The sequence below is a fragment of the Notamacropus eugenii genome, chromosome 5, assembly GCF_028372415.1.
Source record: "Notamacropus eugenii isolate mMacEug1 chromosome 5, mMacEug1.pri_v2, whole genome shotgun sequence".
Classification (NCBI taxonomy): domain Eukaryota; kingdom Metazoa; phylum Chordata; class Mammalia; order Diprotodontia; family Macropodidae; genus Notamacropus; species Notamacropus eugenii.
The window spans coordinates 446308583-446326304 of NC_092876.1; the positions used below are offsets into that span (position 1 = coordinate 446308583).

At 35.4% G+C, this 17722-nt stretch overlaps 1 protein-coding gene and 1 pseudogene across 1 annotated transcript in view; one reads left to right on the plus strand and one right to left on the minus strand.

Annotated features, from left to right (window-relative positions):
* The window catches only part of IL1RAPL1 (interleukin 1 receptor accessory protein like 1), a 1535580-nt gene that overhangs the window by 478541 nt on the left and 1039317 nt on the right, over positions 1 to 17722 (minus strand). The gene's annotated exons all lie outside the window — the stretch shown is intronic.
* LOC140504107 (cytochrome c1, heme protein, mitochondrial pseudogene) lies at positions 946 to 14888 on the plus strand (annotated as a pseudogene).

Sequence of the window (17722 nt, forward strand, 5' to 3'; positions counted from 1 at the left end):
GACAAAAATAGTTTCATAACAGATTCAAAAAAAGTCCACCTAGATGAATATACCTATGATTAATAGTTAAACTTGAATTTTCACCATTTTAATTCTCTTTTATGTATTTTAAGAAAATAAAACTAACAAAACTTGGTTTTAGCTAAACATGTGATCTATGTCAGTTACATTCAAACCCAAACTAGACTGATAAGAATATAAGAAAAGAGTGAATTTTTAAAAAGACTCATATGTCTCTATTTTATCTGCCCTCACTTGATTAATTTCTATGTTGCCAGAGGATCTAGATCAATTACACTCTGTAAAATTTCTTGATTTTTCATTTTCTCAATAAAATTAAGCTGATATAAGCATGACATATAAATGAATCTAGACATATCCTAATTATTAATACATTATATTCTCCCCCAGAGGAATATTAGAAAATTATCGTAGTAAAACTGAAATTCACCTATGCCAAAAGAAATTTTGGAAAGAACATAATAAACAGAGTTAAAATTCAACCTAAGGAAGAGAAGTGATTTGTATAGGAAGCTTCTAGAAAGTAGTTAGGGCAATTCCAAATTAATTAAAGAAGTTTACTTAAGTTAGGCTAATGAAGCTGATTTAGTGACTTGAATCATTAAGTCTGGCAAATAGTATAGAATTTCTAATGCATCCTGGGGAACTCCTAATAATTAAAGTGATTGGAAGAAACCAAGAAAGCACTTTTCCCCACCTGTCTCATATGTAGATTAAAAAAAAAAAAAGCAACTTTCAAATGCAAAATGCATTCTGATCCAAGGAACCTTTCTCCATTTCACTCCAATCTACTTTTCAGCTTTTTCTCATACTACCTCACATTCTCTACATTTCTTCCCAAAGATAATATGTGCTGTCGCCAGATGTTCCTTGGTTTTTCACCTCTAAACTTTTACTTGGACTTCATCTCTCTCTGTCGACATCATGTCCACGGGTCTTTGTCTACCATTTGAGGGAAATCTCTTTAGCACGGCCGGGACTGTGGGGTGCTTGTCAGTGCTGGGGCTTCTGTGTGCCCGCGACTGTTCCTGCTGGGCAGAGCTAGACCTGATGCTCTCATGCTGAGGCTGCCTCCCACTGCCACAGGGTCATCATTCTCAAACCTCTCAAGGGACTGGAAGGTGGTTCTATCAACCATGGCATGCTGGTGGTTGGAGGTGCAGGGCTTGCTGTGGCACCTGCCAGTGATCTAGAGCTGCACCCACAAGTGAGACCTGGTCTCACCAAAACTTCCTCTCTTTCTTACAATATGGCCCTAATGAAGATGGAGGGATGTTTATGAGTCCAGGGAAACTTTCTGACTATTTCCTCAAGCCCTACCATAAACCTGTGGCTGCTTAGGCTGCCAACAATAGGGCACTGCCCCCTGACCTCAGCTACATCATCTGAAGCATTCACTGCATTGACGATTATGTCATGAGATACCGTGACTCACCTTCTGGAGTCCCTCTTAGAGAGGGCCTTCATTTCAATGCCTCCTTCTCTGGCCTGGCCATTGTCATGGCTCCTTCTACCTACAATGAGATCCTTGGGTATGATGATGGTACACCAGCAACTATGTCACAGGTAACAAAGGACATGTGGACCTTCCTGAGTTGGGTGACAGAACCAAAGCATGATCATCACAACCTCATGGAGCTCAAGATACTGTTAAAGTTTGCTTTGCTGATCCTCCACACCTTCACCATGAAAAGGCACAAGTGGGTCAGTGCTGGAGAGTCAGAAGCTGGTGTGACTTGCTCCCAAAGTGAGCAAGTCTTTGGACATTGTCCTCCACTGCTGGGCTTGATTCACTTCAGCCCAATCTGGCACATCTCATCCTACAGGCATGGTCAGTCTTGTAGTCAGGTCCAACCTGGTCTGACCACTCCTTTTGGATGGGCAAGAGTGGGAGTGAGGCAGAAAAATCGCATTGCCCCACCGGCACTGCCAGTCCTCTCCGCCCCCCCACCCAGGGATAAATTAAGTTTCTCAATGTGGGGAAAAAAAGAAAATCTCTTTACCTTGGAAACTTCCTACACTCCTAGACTACTTCTTACACACTCCTCCACACATGTGGCCTCACTTTATGATGGGCTAGTTCTTCCCAGACCCTCTAGTGTAAGAAAGAGGTCCAGGTCAAAGTTATTTACTATCTCTTTCTAGGCTACCTGCTATTATGTTCCCATGCAAAGTTTTTCTCTCCCACCACAACCACTTGCAGTTTCCTCTTATACGCTCTCTTGACCACTTGGAATGTAAGGTCCTAGAAGACTTAATAGCGTTTAGCACAGTTGACATAGAGCAAGCATGATAAATATTTACTGATTGACTGACTGTCAAATACACCTGGAATGTATAATTCCACAATTTTCTGTAAGCATTCCCATGTATGACAGGAGCAATATTATATGTTACAAAGACAGGGTTTCCTCATGTTCATATTTTCTTGCAACACGATGTTTGATCACACTCTTTGCTATTGCAAAAAATTCTGCTATGAATATTTGGAAACACTGAAAACCTTTCTTTTTGTCTTTCATTGTCTTGTGGTATAAGCTTAAGAGTGGGATCTATGAGACAGAAGGTATACAAATTTTAGTTACCTTTCTCATAAAATTTCAAATTGTTTTCCAGAAAATGTGAACCATAGAGTAGTGTCCCTTTCTTCTCCCAGTTTTTCCAGCATTGGCTGCTTTCTCGCCCTTCCTCTGGCCCATTTTAGCTTTCTTAATTTTTTTTAAATGTGAAGTGAAACCAGTTATTTTCATTTGTATTTCTCAACGGTTTTGAGCAAGTAATCATACAGCTGGTAGTAGCTTGCACTGATTTTGAGAATTACATATTCATATACTTTGTATTTTGGGGAACAGTTCTTACCCTTAAATACTTGCATTAATTTTCTACAAATCTTTGATATTAGATTTTTATCAAAGATATTTTATGCAAAAATATTTTTTATCTTCTTGCCCATCTGTATTGATTTTGTTTATTAAAAAGCTTTTTAAATCCATATAATCAAAATTGTTTCTTTTGTGATCTCGATCATCTCCCATGGGGTGAGTTTCACTCTCACTTTCTCATGTATAATTCTGTCAATTTTTTCCCCCACCATTCTTCTTTCTCATTCACTCCCATATTTCATCTTGTCATTTCTGTCTCTACAACTTCTCTCAGATCCACTCCTTTATCTCCAGTCATGGCCACCACTCTAGTCCAAGCCATCATCATCTTTAGTAATGCAATAGATGGCCATTTGATCTCTTCCTTTTGTCTCTCCTCTCCTATCCACTCTCCATAGGGCTATTAAACTCTTATTTCTGAAATATAAATCTCACTATGTCATTCATCAGTTTAAGAAATTTCAGTGGCTCCTTATACTACAAGAAAAAGAAAAAAAGCTATTTTGTCTTGAAATTTTGGCTGTGACATTGTCTTGCTAGATGGATATAGCATTAGTTGTTTAGTCATTTTCAGTCGTGTTCAACTCCTTGTGACCCTGTCGGGAGTTTCTTGGTAGAGATGCTGGAGTGGTTTGCATTTTTTTCCCTCCAAATTGTGTTATAGATAAAGAAACTGAGGCAAACAAGGTTACATGACTTGCCCAGGGTCACACAGGTAGTAAATATCTGAGGCCAGATTTGAACTCAGAAAGATCTAGGCCCAGCACTCTATCCACTACACCACCTAGCTACACAAGGGGATAAATGCCCTTCACATATTCTACATTCTAGGGGAGTTGTCCTATGCCTTTTCCCCTGTATATGACATTCCATGTCTGAACATGTGTTTTTGTGGGATGCCCTCCACGCACACAATGAACTTCCTGATCTGTCTTTTGTTAATGCCTTCTCTCCAGTTGTTTTGCATTTACTTCTATATGATTTGTGTTTAATTATCTGGTACATATATTTGCCCTCAACAAAACGTAAGCTCCTTGAGGGCAAGGATTATTCCTTTTTTGTCTCTATGTCCCCAGCACCTGAAACAGTAAGCCTTCAAAATCCAGTACACAATACATCCTTCTTGCATGTCTTACCATTGTGAATATCTTATTCATCTATTAAAACCTATGCCAAAACATTGCCTCATTTGTGATAACGTCCTTGATATCTATGCCTCATCTGTTCCCTGTTCCCTGACCCTAGCTGGAAGTGGCCCCTCCCTCATGTAATTCATTTTCTTAGAAATAAACAACATTATTTCCATACATTCCACTTGTTTGTATGATAGGAAATGGAAATCAAGTTTGATTTTTAACGTCTATAAGACTTATGATAAATGTATCCATCTAATTTCTGTAATTTATTATAAATTTAATACAGGGAATAGGAAAGATGTCTTTTTTTCAGTAGGTGTATTAGAAATTAAATGAGTGAATATTCATTTTGCAACAAAAGATAAAATATTTGGACAGGCTGTAGGAAACAGGTAGGTAACTTTCTGCTGAAATTGGGTATTGGAGTTGGTCACATGAATTACACCAGTAATTATTTCTAATTTTATGCGAAAACCAACTTATCAGTAAGCATTTTAAATATTTGACTTCTTTATACCTCATTTTCTGAATTGTTCTATAATCATGTTCATTTTTATTTGGCCATTTTCATAACATAAGTGAAAATTGGAATTTTCTTGAATAACAGTAGTCATTTGCCCTACAATAATTCTGTCCACAAACATGAATGGACCATATTATTGATGATTTAACGAAATTCTCTGTTATAGTCACAATATTTTCATTTTAAAGATGATTTTTTTCTAATTCATTTAGGCAACTATAAATATTAAGTTTATTTCACAAACATGAAGTTTTCTTACAATTTAAAGGATAAGTCTTTACATTCAAAAGATAGTAATGCACATTTCTGGCAATTAAAACCTGGTTATTTTTCTGATCTATTGAGTATAGAATTCTTAATATTATGAGTATAGAATGCTAAGCAGCTTCTAGACTAAGAATCACTTACACAACTTATATTTAACAAAACTCCATCATATTGAATATTCATATAAATTCATAATCTCTATCACTAACTTGCCCATCACTACCCCTCAAATACTAATAAAACCAGGTCATGATACTGTGCCCAAAAAATGTGAAACAACAGCATATCCACCCCTTTCCCCAGGACCAGACCACGAGTCCTTCTTCTAAGCTAGCTCCCAAAACCTTCATCCTAAAGAATGCCCTTTTGGAGATGCCAATTAGCAATTGCCTACCAAGGCGCTGCAGCCCAAATACAGCCTTTCAGTAGATGTGACTACTGAAGAACCCAAAAATATAGTTCTCACTACTAGTCCTTATCTAGTAGTTCAAAGTCATAAACTGATATACTTAAGGAGAACGACACCAAAGAAGATGTATCACCAGTCTGCTTTTAAACTGCACACCAAAGGCTACTGTATCTTTCCACTGAAATTGACTATACATACTTTTTCTCCCTATTATAATATGAGTTTCTTAACAGTAGGGATTGTCTTGCTTTTCTATTTTTATCCCCAGAGCATGCCATAGTGCTTTATCAATTCTTTATAAGTATTCCTTCCTTCTTTCCTTCCTTCCTTTATTCCCTCCTATCTCACCTCTCCCCTTCAATCTTCCTTCTTCTTTGCTATCTGATCCTTTCCACTCTCCTGTCCTGCCCTGCCCTGCCCTGTCCTGTCCTGTCCTCTCCCCTCCCCTCCCCTCCCCTCCTCTCCTCTCCTCTCCTCTCCTCTCCTCTCCTCTCCTCTCCTCTCCTCTCCTCTCCTCTCCTCTCCTCTCCTCTCCCCTCCTCTCCTCTCCTCTCCTCTCCTGTCCTAACTTCTGTCCTCTCCTGTCCTATCCTCTCCTCTCTTCCTCCCTCCTCTACTCCCCTGAACTCCTGGAACTCTCTTGAGTTCTGGAAGATCTGAGTTCAAATTTAGGCTCAGATATTTACTAGCTGTGTGATTACAGGAAAGTCACTCAACTTCTGTTTATCTTGGTTTCCTCAATTATAACATGAATATAATAAAAGTACTTACTTCTCAAAGTCATTGTGAAAATCAAATAAGGTAATACTTGTAAAGTTCTTAGTACAGTCCCTGACACATAATGCTTATTTCCTGGTATACTGTCTGCCATCATCTTTTCCAAGTTTAATTAAATATGTGCATTACTACAAATAAAATATGGTTGCCTCTGAGATGACTAGTTTAAACATTTTAACAGCTTTCTTTTTAATCTCCAGACTTTCATATTCAGAGAAATCAATGAAATCAAAAAGAACATCCTTGCTCGATTAATTCCTAGTAAAATAACTCCATTACTTTTACTATTTAAAATGGATTTTAACTATTTTAAATGGTGAATTAATATTACATTTATTTCTCTCTGAAAAATCTTTTTAACTACTTTTTAACTTTTCTTTTATGTAAGAAAGTTTTGTTCATATTCATTTTATATTTTCCTAATAATTTTGCCCATATTTCACAGTTATATCCATCTACTCTGTACATAATTTCATTTACCTTTTTACATTTTTTATAATCAAAGAAAGAGTAGTGAGTGTTTAGTATATGCTTTGAGTTAGGATCAATGAATAAAGCTTTTTTAGAGAAAAAAAGAGAATAATAACTAGTAACTTGAATTTAATTCTTAAATCACTTGGAATAATTCTTTTAAATAAATTTGCCAGTCATCCAGTAAGCTAATATACAGAAATTTTAAAAACTAAAAAAAAAATATATTATGAAAACATGTGTGTTTAGTCTCCTTGTACTCTCTGATTCTGATAGTATCAGAAAACACATTTATCCTTTGCTCAATTTCAATTTATACCTATTAGTTGTTAATAACTCCATTGTCCTTTGTATTTGCTCTCCATATTTCCATTCACTTTTCATTCAATAATGGTTGACAGTAGAATTATTTCTAAAATTGCTCTAAACTTAGTAATCAGATTAGTTTTCATGATTTCTAAAAAGGAAATAAACTTAACTGGAATAATAAAGACTCTAATCAGTTCACTGAATGATCTTGAGTATGACTTATTTTCTGATGTTCACACTTACCCAAGGATGCTGTTATCCATTTTCTTCTCAAAGATATTTTTTGCCTAAGGCATCAATCATTTTTACTGAGTTACAGAATTTAGTAAATGGTCACAGGTTTCAAGTTGTAGGGACCTTAGAAATAGTATGTACACAGTATCACAGACTTAAGGCTGGATGTTATTTTATAGATCATATCATCTAATCAAGCCTTCTTGTTCTACAGAGAAGAACGTGAGTCCCTGAGTGGTAAAGTGATAAGCCAGCTCATGTTCACACAGATAGCAGAATAAATAGAAGTCAGTATTTGAATCCAGGCCCTTAAAATGCAAAACTTGTGCACTATCTTAAACAGTCTATAGCACTTTAAGTAAATGGATCTCCTTTCTCTAACACATTAAACAAAATCAGTGCATGTTCTGCTGTCTTCTTTCATAGGTGATCGTTTTATAGTTCCTCATATACAACTTTCCATGATAAAAGTATGTCACTGACCTGTTGGGTAGTAATGTCAGATCGAATCCCAAGGCTATCCTGTTCCCGGGGTAGGTAATGGAATAATTAAGCACTATGTGCCAGATATATGCTAGGTGCTTATGGATATAATCTCATTTGAATTTGCAAAACTCCTGGCTGGTAGGTGCTATTATTATTGCCTTTTTACAGTTTAGGAAACTGAGACAGATAAAGATTATAAGTGATATGTCCAAGAACACAAGCTAATAAATATCCAACGATCGATTTGAACTCAGGTCTTCCTCTCTCCAGGCCCAATACTCTATCCACTAAGCCAAGTAGCTGTTTCACAGTTTTACGTAGTCTTGAAAGCAACATTTAAAAAAAATAATTAACAATTCTGAAACAAGTATTGCAAAAATCTTGGAAGAATGAAAAAAGAAATGATGACTAGGACAGCTGCAAAGGAAGCTATCATCCTGGGACAAAGCAAGTTGGGCATAATGAAGGAAGAGCTTGTCTGGGCTCAACTGAGTCTGCAGAAGTCCTCTGGATTCTATGACTTTATCCTAACTTTACATTGACCCGTGGGGTTACAATTGCCCAAAAAGAAGTTCATTTATTCCCAAGAGAGCTTCCAACAAGCCTAAGTAGAACAGCCAAGAATCTCTGGATCCTTCAAACAAAGTAGGAAGTAGTAGAGGGAAGGCTATGTGTTAGAAGAAGTCATGGAAGATGAAGTCTTCCTGGATCCTTGAATCTTTCCACACCTTCCCAGAAATGGCCTACTCTGGTAGAAGGGATTGAGAATCAGGTGTATCCGTTAGCACCCATTTTTACTTTTTGTTATTTTCTTTGAATATAGTGATAAAGATAGCATTGGGAAGAAAAAAAATTGTTTCAAAGAATTCACAATACAAGAATGAAACAATAAACATCAAGATGCTTGCCACGACACATGGTCAGGTATCTGAATATATGAATCATGAATACACTATCAGAACAGGGAGTTCCCTTTATGTTTGTATCTAAGCTATGCTGTGATAGTAACAATTAACAACAGACTCTCTAAGTATACATGGGACACATTTTTAAGTTTCATCTGGATGATTAGCATGTTCTTCAGCACTTTCTTCATATCTAGACAATTAACAGAGCAACAAAGCAACTGCTGATTTGTAGCATTTACTAAATTTTATGATACAAAAATATTGCAAAGAACAGGAAAGCAAAATGGTGTCTGATGAGGCTTTACAGATAGATGAGAAAGAAGGGAAGTGAAAGGTAAAAGAAAACGATACACCCATCTGAATACAGAATTTCAGAGACTAGCAAGGAGAGAGAAAAAAGGTTTTCTTAAATGAGCAAAAAATAAAAAAAAAAAGGTGATTTGAAGCTTAACATAAAAAACCAGCAACAAAAAACTAAGATTTTAACACCTGGGCCCAACATTCCTGGCAAATAGAGGAGAAAAAAAATTGAAGCAGTTTCCAATTTTATATCACTGCAGATTGTAAATGTGGCCATGAAATTAAAAGACTCTTGATCCTTAGGATGAAAGCTATGGCAAATATGGACAGTATTCTAAAAAGCAGAGGCAATACCTTGCTGACAGAGGTCCATATAATAAAAGATATGGCTTTTCCAGTAGCAATGTATAATTGTGAGATTTGGACTATAAAGAAAGCTAAGTTCTGCATAATGAATGCTTTCACATTGTGGTGCTGAAGAAGATTTTTGAGAGTCCTTTGGACAGGAAAAAGTTCAAATCAGTCAAATACACACACAAAAATAGTTCATGCTTTTCAACAGAAGGTTAAATACTGAAATTGAAACTTAAATTCTTTCGCATAATGAGTAGACAAGATTTATTGGAAAAAGAATTCTGATGTTGGGAAAGATTGAAGGCAAAAGGTTCTCCGAAGGAGACAGCAGACGATGAGATAGTATAATGGAAACAGTGAACATGAACTTGGACAGACTTTGAGAGGTAGTCAAGGACAGAAGGGCTTGATGTCCTATGGTCCAGGGGTTCCCAAAGAGTTAGACATGATTAAACAACTACTGAACTACTGAACAACAATAAAAGTCTAACATTGAAAATTTAACAGTTCACTCCTGGGAGCTGGTTTGAACTGGCTTAACAATACCTCAGAATCTGTCTATTTATCTGTTTGCTATAAATGTCCATTTCTGAGTTGTGATTGTAACTCACATTTATATCACATTCTAAGATTTATAGTCTTTCCTTCAGTCTCATGAAGTAGGAGCAGATCAGAAAATCCCAAAGTAAATGCCAAATCCTCTGTTCAGATGAAGCTTTTGCTACAAACGTATTTATGATGAAATGTTTCAGATGGCTGACACACAGTTGGCTAATACAGCAATCATGGATAACTGGATGTGTAATCTGGAAGATCTGAATCCAGATTCTGCCTCAGACACAGAAGCTGGTCCATTGTCTGCCTCACTTTTTTCATATCTAAAAAAGGGATAATAATATCCCCTATTCCTACCATTTTGGGGGTAATAAAATTAAATATTTTTAAAGTGTTATGTAAACCTTAATGTTTTAATATCATATGTGATGTCATACTGTCATATAAATGCTACCTATTATCATTATGCATACATGTAGATGGAAGGATATACAGATATCCAAACAGTTATAACGATGTGATTTCAGGTCCTAGGAACCCTGAAGTGTAAGGCTATGGGGGTTATTGTAAAACCAATAGGACTGGGTGAGATTTCCAGTAAATCTGCAATTTAATGAGGATGAGACTGATACTTATATACAAAAAGAGAAAAAAAGAAAAAAGGGACAGGGAAAAGATCTTGATGGGATTAAAGAGTGGTCCTATATGCAAGTAGTCTGGGATAGTCTACTATGAGCTACTATGGAAAGACTGTCAAGTAAACTGAATGATCCTGATGGACTGGGATGGGCCAGATGCTTTGGGTAGAAGCACCAGTGATCTGCATTTCTGAAATGTATGGGAAAATTAAGAAACTGGGTTGTTTTCAAAGATATGGTCTTTTCTTTTAGGGGTCCAGGCCCCAACACCCCATCATTAAGAAAGTCAAATTACTCAATAATTTCTATAATCTCTATAATTTCAACAGCCCCTCCAACCTAAAAGTACTTTCTAAAAATTCCTTGTGATATTTCATCATTGCTCATCTGTTGTTAATAGGGCTAAATATACTATAATAGAAAAGTTGCAAAGTAGCAATTGGGAGGGTACTAGGGAGGCAAGTCACTGAGAAGTTCTTTACATGCATACAACTTGAACCAGCTGTATGCTCCTAATTACTTAAATTTTGTATTGGAAAAAGGATTTCATAGATATTCTTGATGCTAAGCAGGACAGATAAATCTTTGAATGTTCCTAGAATTTAACATTCACTTCAATTTCCTATAAAGAAATCAAACCCTTTACCAGTATATTTAATAAAAATTCATGAAAGGTAAATATATACTTGCAATGCTTTATAAAGGGATGAAATGGATGCATTTTCTTCATAGATGACCTAAAAAGATGGTGATTTAGTCTTTTGACTTCACTTCAGTGACATATGCATTACTACTTCTCCTTGAGAAGCTTTTATGTACTACACATAAATTTCTCTTTTTATCCATACTTAGGAGACAAGCTTTTTTTTTTTTAACAGAATCATCAGCATTTATTGATAGAATTAATGACAAGAAAATGCATACTGATTACATCTGTTTCACAATACTTAGCAAATAACTGCTTAATACATAGTTTCGTTCATTCATTTATCCTTGTCGTAAGCAACAGAAGAACGAATATTAAGACTTCTTTCCAAAATTATTGTTATGTAAAGGTGATGTAGCATTAAAAACAGAATTGTCAAATAGTTTTTTTTTTGTTTTTTTTGTTTTTTTTTTTTTTTACCACAGAAGACATTTGATTTGTCCCTTGAACCAAAGGCATCTTCATCATGGAGATCATTTGAAGGAGTATTAGAAAAAAAATAGAAAAGAAATAAAAAGTAAGAAGTATATATTAATGTCAAGGAAGGTTTTTAAAAAAAGCAAAATGGAGAAAATGAATAAAATGACACAAAAAGAGGAGACCAAAAGGAAAGGGCTAAAAATGTAGTAGAAAAAAAGAGAAATTAAAATAGCTATTGGGAAAGGAAATAGTATAATATATAGTAATATAATAATAAATTAAATTTAATAAAGTAAATTAGTTAAATCAATAATAACAAATTAATAAGTGATTAATTAAATTGATTAAATTTAATTTAAAATTAATTTAAATTACTTAAAGTAACTTAAAAATTGATTAAATTAAATTTAATTAATTAAAATAATGAATTAAATTAAAATAATAGTAAAATATAATAATAGTAATATAATAGTAAGGAGGATTGAGGAAACGAGAGAACAGATAAGAAAGGAAAATGGGATTACATTACAATTTGTGCTATGTCCAGTGCCAGCCATTTTGATAATGTTTGATGATTTTATTCTTATATTTTACATTCTTTGGCTAGTGTGTTTTCCTGTATTGTCTTTAACATAAGGTCTTAAAGAAAAGAAAATTGTAACAAGAGAAAACTGGGGACTAACTGCTAACTTCCATCCAGCCCTTACAGGACATTTCTAAGATGGTCTAACACCATTGAAGGGTACTGCTTCTGCTAAAATCTCTTTGTACATAAAAGAATGAGACACTGACTGCACCCAAAGTCTAAAGTTCTTCATCCAACTAATGTTGTCATTGACTATTTCTGAAAGAGGAGAATATTTAAAAATCCTTTAGTTAAAGGAAGTAGAAGAGAAGAGAGAATTGTAGAGAAGAATGGTGACCAATCAAGGGGAAATCAAAGGGGATTTGTTCCGATTTGTGAAACTAGGAGTGGCAGCTTTACTTCTTTCAAGTTATATGGTGATATAACTTACTATATCTCAAAGAACCCTTAGTTCTGGTTTTAAATTATCTGTGAGCAGGAAAATGACAACAAATTGTCATTCTTTCACATGTAAATGTCGGTTATTTCCTTGACTACTAAACACTTTTTTATGTAAGTCACTCAGCTAAAAAAGGTTACAGAATTTCAGATGACAATTAGTTGTTAAAAGAGCATATCACTAAATATGGCTCTAAAATGTGTCAAGATCAAAGGGGTAATTAATGCTTTTAGTTTACTACTTTTGTTGCACAAAGATAACAATGATGCACAGCTTTTGTTTATGGGACAATTAAATAGACCTTAATCATTTTGTATGAAAAATAACACAAATAAATTGAACTCCAACAAAAGGCTGCATAAATGGTAACTGAAAAGATATTTAGTTTGTGAATATATTAACAATTAAATTCCTGTTAGGAAACTGACAATCCTAAAACAACAATGAAGTAGCATCAGTTCCTGAACAGATGTGTAAGAAGAAAGGGGTGGTGGGAAAATCTCCCAGAGAGATGGAAAAGATATACAACTAGTACACTGAAGAATGTTAAAGAGACTCAACAGTTACTGTTCACTGTTTTCTCTTTTTTTAATTAGCAAAACATTTTAACAAAGCTATGTTGAGATTAGTTGAATGATATCATGTAACTTAACCTTGAAATGTTTACCCATCTAGTGAATGAATTATATTGAAAAATACACAATGACTAATAAGAAAGGCAAATGCCAAATAAGAAAATAAAAAGGCAACATTTCCAATTAAGTGCTACTTGGCGATTAGATACCCTGCGTGATACTATATGTTGCAACATACCATACATAAAAAATGAGACATTTATTCTGGGGAAGAGCTCTGGATTTTGAGACTGAATATTTGTGTTTATATCTGGGGTCTTTAACTCATGAATTATATGACATTGTGGAGGCCCTTTCACATTCCCAGACATCAGTTTCTTTAGAAATTTAGGAGTTTAGACAAGGGATGGCCCCTTTAATTAGAAAAAAAATGAGGGTGGAAAGGGAAGACCCTTCAGGTTGGTGTTCCAAAGAGAAATGGTTACCATAGACATTCACTCTTAAGCTAGGAGGGCCCAAAATATAGCCATTAAGTGGAGGTTGGGCAGGGACCTATTGTGATCCCATGTATGAGCTTCAGAGTGCTCTGAGTTTAAGGTTTTGTGAAAGAAGAAAGAGAGAGAGAGAGAGAGAGAGAGAGAGAGAGAGAGAGAGAGAGAGAGAGAGAGAGAGAGACAGAGAGAGAGAGAGACAGAGAGAGAGAGAGACAGAGACAGAGAGACAGAGAGAGACAGAGAGAGACAGAGAGAGACAGAGACAGAGAGAGAAAAGGAAGGAAGGAAGGAAGAAAAGAGAGAAAGAAAAAAGACAGAAAGGAAGACAGAAAGACAGACAGACAGACAGAACGAAAGACAGAAAGAAAGAGAAAGAAAGATCCAGTAAACCCAGGGTCATCCCTTGACTCATTTCTTAAAGAGGACTATTCACTGAATGGGTGTCACCTCACTCTAAATGAGTGCTTGAAAAGACCTTTGCCTAAAAGGGCCAGGGTCTCCCGTTGTATCCTGGGCCATCTCCAGTCATCCTGATGAATATCTGGTCACTGGATCCAGATGACTCTGGAGGAGAAAGTGAAGCTGGTGACCTGCACAGACCTCCCTCAAATCAAGTGCAAATCATGTCATCATTTCCCTGATGTCATGGTCCTCTTCGAAAATGAAGTACAAACACAGGGGGCTTAGACAACATGACCAATCACTATAGTCCTTTCCAGCGTTAGCATTTTATTTCCTTTTCACCTCTTCCGTATATTCAACCTGTCATTGCTATATGGTTTTACAGGCATAACTAATTGTATTGTGCCTCATTTTATTTTGCTTCACAGATATTGCATTTTTTGTTTTGTTTTACACAAATTGAAGCTTTGTGGTAACCCTCTGTGGAACAAGTTTGTTGGAACATTTTTCTAATAACATGCTCTCATCGTATCTCTGTATCACATTTTGATAATTATCATAGCATTTCTAACTTCATCATCATTATTATATTGGTTATGATGACCTGTGATCAGTGATCTTTGATGTTATTGTTTTTGACTTTTGGGACATGACCAACCACATCCATATGAAACAGCGAACTTCATAAATGTTGCATGTGTTCTGATTGTTCCAATGACCAGTAGGTCCCCCTCTATCTCTCTTTGGGCCTCTCTACTTCTTGAGACACAACAATATTGAAATTAGGTTAATTAGTAACTCTCTAGTGGCCGCTAAGTGTTCGAATGAAAGAAGTTTCAATCCATTCAGCAAACTGTTGTCTTTCTTTAAGAAATTACCACAGCCACATCACCCATCACCAACCACCAAATGGATCAGTCAGCAGCCATCAACACTGAGAAGACCAGACCTTCCACCAGAAAAAAGCTTATGACTCACGAAAGGCTCAGAAGATAGCTAGCAGTTTTTAGCGATAATTTTTTTAAATTAAGGCATCTACCTTGATTATTTTAGACATGATATGATTGCACACTTAATAGACTACAGTGCAGCATAAACACATTATATGCATTGGGAAACAAAAAAAATTGTGTGACTCATGTTATTACATGATTCAGGTTATTGTAGTTGTCTGGGACTGAACACATAATATCTTCAAGGTCTGCCTGTACTGTACATTGAGGACTTCCTTCCAACGTGCTCTACCTTCAAAGTTATTTCAGATTCAAGAGACTCTGTGGATCAACACCCACTCAAAACCATGTCTCACAAGTTGATCAATGTTTATTTTTTTCCATGCATCAAGAGAAGATATTAGTTTAAAAGGAGGCATTCAGTTGAATAGTATAACACACACAGATGGACATGGAAAGATAATACCCACATGTATATGTGTGTGCATATCATCTGTGGGAATATGTAGTATTTATGGAAAGTTTTAATATATGTATTTGTATGCATATGTATGTGGATATATACGTGGGTGTGTTTATGTATATGCATACATGTGTGTATAGGTATATCTGCATTCTATCTGTTTACCTATCTATCTATCTATCTATCTATCTATCTATCTATCTATCTATCTATCTGTCGATCTATCATCTTTACCTCCAACTCACCTCCCAATCCCTACACTTGCCCTGAACCTCCACCTTCATGCCCATGTCCTGAACACTGAACACATGGACACATTCTTGGAATTGTTGTTACACAACACAAATCTTAGTAATCATTATAACAAATAAACCTTTGACTTTTGTCCTATATTCTGGGTAGCATAACATTTTTCTCCCTAAGATGAAATAGACATGTGATTTTATTAGGTAGATACTTCCCTTCATAACAACAGACTGTAATTCCTCATGAAAACGACTTGCAAATTTTCACTTAAGATGCAGGAATGAAAGGCAATAGAAAAGACCAGATCTTACACTTTAATATCAGTGAATGCCTAGAAAAAGACCTAGAAAAAATACTACAGAAATAAAAAGTGGGGATGGGGTAAACTCCTCTATTTAGTTCATAACTACACAATGAAATGAAACAAATTAAGACAGGTAGAGAGCTCACATCATGGGATCCATCACAAGCACAAGTTAAAGTAGAAGCAGCTGACACAGAGAAGAGAGTCCTGCCAAGGAAGCCAGGCTGAGTTCCCCTAACTGGGCACAAATCCAGGGAGGGAAATAGCAGAGAAAAGATTCTTTCCATGGTAGACTGCATGAGCTCTGGCAAATGGATCTATAAAAACTAACACTGTTCAGAGATTTCACAAGTGCCAGCTCCAATGATCAGATGACCAATGCCAGATACCAAGTCCTGGACTGGGAGAACACAGACAGGATTCAGAATCCATCCCCACTATACAGGGAGAAAAGTCTTTTTCTGCCACTACTTGGAAGACTAGGAAGCACAATGATGGAGAAGGCAAACTAAGTTTATAAGAGCAAATGGGGAAGGAAGTGAGAAAAAGCAGATGAAAAGGATTTCCAATATCCCAGTTAAAATTTAGGAGTAAGAGAGAGGATTCTATCAATTTCAGATAGAAGACCATGAAAAGAAAAGAAAAAAAACAAAGGAAGCAAACAATAGAAACTGCAATAGATTACAGCACACTCAGAGAAGTCTAGGATTCAGGAAGAGGGTGGGGACTAATACTAGCCTCCCAATTAAGATCATCACTACCAGAGACAGATGCATGATTACAGAGATTTCAGGATCAAAACAAAAAAAACAAAAAGCTACTAATTCCATTTGAAGAATCCTAGAGGGTACTTATCAGTACACGAAATCTCAAGTCACGGTTTTTAGTTTGTCTGAGACTGAAAATATGAGTAAACAGAAGAAAACAATTAAAACAGATGAAATACTATAATTTTAGAGAACCTAAGAAGGTAAATGAAGAAAAAGAGAGAGTACTAAGAACATCTACAAGATTAGTAGGGGAGAAATGGCTAAGTCAAAAAGACTCTAAGAATGGCTAGAGTAAATGATGATATAAAAAAAGGATGTGATAAATGAAATGAGGCAAATAAATGCCTATCACTCAGATAATGTCCAAAAATTTTGGTAAAAAAAATATATATTTGATTATTACAGTAGGATAAGAAACAACGCCCCTCAAAATCACATGAGAACTTTATCATATATTTAAAAGGAATGGTAAACTGTATGTAATAGATTTTCCATTTCATGTGCAATTTTCATTTTTATTATTATACTGTTATGGAAATGCTTGTTTTATTCTATAAATTAGAAACAAAATAAATGAAAATTTAAAAAAGAAATAATGCCTATATTGAGTTTACAGAAAAGCAAGGAAAAATCTGATTTAATATAGACTAATAAAAGAAGATCAAAGAAAATAATATATAAAAGGATATTAATATTGTATTTAAAAATCCCAAATTTACAAAATATAAGACAATGTTACAAAATTACAATGAACAAGCAGAGCCACAAATAAGAGATATGAGGAGATGCCTCAATTCTGCTCCTTGACAGAGATGAGAGGTCTCTGGGTGTGGAATAATGAACATATTTTTGGAGTTTTTCAATGGATTTTTCCTCTCTTTTTAAAATATCATTTGTTACATGGGAGAGCTCAAAAATGCTGGTGAAATGATAAAAAACATAAAATAGTATTTAAAGTCTTTAGGATGACAAAATGAAAAGGAAGGTAAAAAACTTATAACTAAAAGTGGAAAACTTTACCCAAGTAGTAGACACTTTGGAAAATAGAGATAGTGAAGCACAATGCTGTGAATTCATGATACATACCTCCAAAC